Source organism: Balaenoptera ricei, chromosome 6 (genome assembly GCF_028023285.1).
Source record: "Balaenoptera ricei isolate mBalRic1 chromosome 6, mBalRic1.hap2, whole genome shotgun sequence".
In the NCBI taxonomy this organism is placed as follows: domain Eukaryota; kingdom Metazoa; phylum Chordata; class Mammalia; order Artiodactyla; family Balaenopteridae; genus Balaenoptera; species Balaenoptera ricei.
The window spans coordinates 16189125-16192382 of NC_082644.1; positions in this window are offsets into that span (position 1 = coordinate 16189125).

The window sequence follows — 3258 nt, forward strand, 5'->3', positions numbered from 1 at the left end:
GACTGTACATTTTCTGGGATGTCTTTCTTCCTTTTCCTCAAGTAGCGGCCTCTGCCGGAGAAACCACAGAAGGAGCTGGGACTTGAGCGTGAGTTTGTGGTGGGCAAAGTGCCAGGAACGAGGCCAGGGCAAGGGAATGGGTTCTGCGTGGGAGAAACAGAACCACCACCGCAGCCAGCAAAGCAGATTGAAACTAGGGAGCTGAAGAGGTGAAGAAAAGAGGTTCCTTTTATCGTGATGGGATTCCTTTCCTTGAGGGGAGAATTCCTTGGCACTGTCAGAGACCAGACCAGACATCAAACATCAGGCTTTCTCTTGACTTCTGGAATTACTGAATGGGTAAGAGCCAAATACAAGTGTGTTCCACAAGGAAATAAAGGAAAGACACAGGGAGCCAATAAAGTTATCATTTAATTTCTTCTTTTTTTCAAGATGACTTCCAACGTACAGTAAGAAAGTTTTAACAAGTTAATTTCTTGTTCACAAAAAAGACTTATGGTTTCTGCCAATAAATAACATTTCCACCATTTGCCTTAACATAACCGAAAGCAAGAAAAAGCCAGTAATCTCTAAGCACAAGCAAATAATTCATCATTCAGAAAAGCCTTAAAAAAATTACACCACTAGCTAGTCTCATGTGTCTGACCCCCTCATTTAGGAAGCAAAACCAGGATCCTTTCTTGGAAAATGCCTGCTGACATTTCTATTAGGAAACAGAGCTATTGGTCACAGTGCACTGAGAAAGGAAAAGTGGGGCGTTCATGATGGTATCTTCAAAAAGTTTCTTTGACAGACAAAACCCGCATCTTTATTGCCACAAATCAAAATCTACAGTAGAGCTCCTTCTTATTACATGCACTTCACTTTAACATGAACACACACACACACACACAAAAGTTATTTGGAGACAGCTATGTTAAGGGAGTGAAGGGAATCGGGGCAAGAACTTACAGGAAGGCAGTGTACGTGGCCCTCCTTTAGAGCTGCTCAGAGGGACGATCCACATCCACGTCCTCACTTCTTGATCTTACACCACCTCGGCTTGTCATGAGGGTGTAGAAGACGACAAGATGCATAACCCCGTCTTGGGCAAAGGTGTTATTTAGCAAGTCTTGCCAAGGTTGATGGGGCGTGAGGCCACGGCCTCCCGGGAGGGAATACAGTCTCCAGTATCATCTTTACCTCTGTGACTGCATAGATGAAGGCAGCTAACCCTGACCCCATTCACTTTGGCTGGCTAGACATAGGCAGGTCAGGTCACAAGTCTCAAAGTAATATAGGTTTCCTCTTTCACACTCAGTCAGTGGCACAAAGCTCTACTGTGAATACAGTTCTCTGCTGGACTCAAGATAAGAGTAACAACCCTGTTTTTCGACTACACAACTTTCTTGCTCTATGCGCATCTGCCTTTTCTTACGGCTTTCCTATGAGTGTTTGATCACAGCAGTGCTGAAGAGGGACTGTGGCATTACAGTGCTTCGGAGGGGTCCTCCAGGTAATCCAAACCCTCCTCCAGCTATTGCTGGGCTCCCTAGACTGCCCTTTACTCTCTGCTATAGCAGATTTCAGAAAAGATACGGACCTGGGTGCCAGACAAGGTGGTATCCATGTTTATGACCACAAGTGATTTAGGAAATTGGAGCCTCATTCCCACAACTGGGGCTCTGGGTTCACGCGCCCTCTGAAGTCTTTCCTCCCGGGGTAGGGAAAGCTGAATAATGCTTGGAAAAACACTTCGGTTCCACTGTTACTGTAACAACTATAATAAATATTGGAGATTCTAGAATGATATCTCAACAAGTCTTTCTGGGTACGAAAGTAATTTTCAATACAAAAACTGGAGGAAAAAAACCTGATAATTAATACAAAGAAAAACTATGAATCAGTCAATCTGGTACAAGTTCTTCCTAAACCATTTTAACTGACTGGTCACCCAGATTGGTCAGGATGAACGTAACTCTCAAGAGTTTGAGTTTTATGTTTATAGATATGGTACAGTCAGAACTTCTGGAGATCAGCTACAATATCTACATAAAACAAGGGAGGGTAGAGGGAACAGATTTCAGCCTTACTTAATCCAAGAGGCCAGAGGGACTATTGAGTAATGACCATGAGCAATAAGTCTGGCTGTATCTCATGTAGGCATGGTTTGCAATATTTTTCTTACAGAGAGCAGCTGCCTCAAACTTTTTTGTTTTGTTTTGTTTTTTAATCTTTTGGCCGCACCCCAAGGCATGTGGGATCTTAGTTCCCCGACCAGGGATCAAACCCACGTCCCCTGTGTTGGAAGTGTGGAGTCTTAACCACTGGACCACCAGGGAAGTCCCAAACTTTGTGTTTTAAAATTACTCAGAAGAGGATCTAAGGGACAATGCCAAGGCCCAAAGTTATCCAATTTGAAGAAATCCCACCCTTGCTCCATAATGATATTAAATAATAATAATCTGTTTACAAAACAATTAAGAGCTTTTCTTTTCCTATTTTGAATAGTGTCATGAAGTCAGTTATCCTGTTATCAGGATAAGAAAGCAAATCTTTGCTATTGAGAAAAACTTGATTCATGGAACTGCAAATGTTCTGCAGAACAGAAAAGGCAATGTAAATATAGATAAAAGGGTATGAAAAATACTGATATTCCTGGAGAGTCTGATGCTTCTATCCCTAGGCAAGAAGCCACATCATGCCCATCCATAAGCCATTTTCACTTTGCTGGTCAATATCTAGTCAAAAAAGGCCAGCGAATCAGCAATGTCTGTACCCATAACCTAAGTGTTACCTTGAGGTTTTAAAGAAAACAGGCTGCTTTTGTTTTAGCATTCCATCTCTCTCTCTCTCACACACACACACACGCACATGCACACACACACGGCTTATTCTTTTACTTTTCCTCTAAATATTCAGAACACAGAGATTAAAAAAAGATGTATGTTTTGAACTTGTATTAGATGAGTTCTAAAATTTTTATTAACAAGAACTGTCATCTGATCAATTTGTAACTTCATATGACGTGGATGTAAACAAAATTGGGAAAACTGGTCTTCGGGAAGTGTCATTTCTAAACTGGTATTTCAGAAAAGTTTACAAAGGAGCCCTCTGACGCGTGCCCCCCACCCCCATGAGAGAAGTTGAATAAGGTCTCTGTGGACTTTAAAGTGAAGGAGAACAAGAGAAAAGTATTTTTAGTATCTTTAGAACATGCAGGGGGAAGATTTAGTAAAAACAGAAGAGGCTTTGAAAACAGCAACACCACAGAGCGCT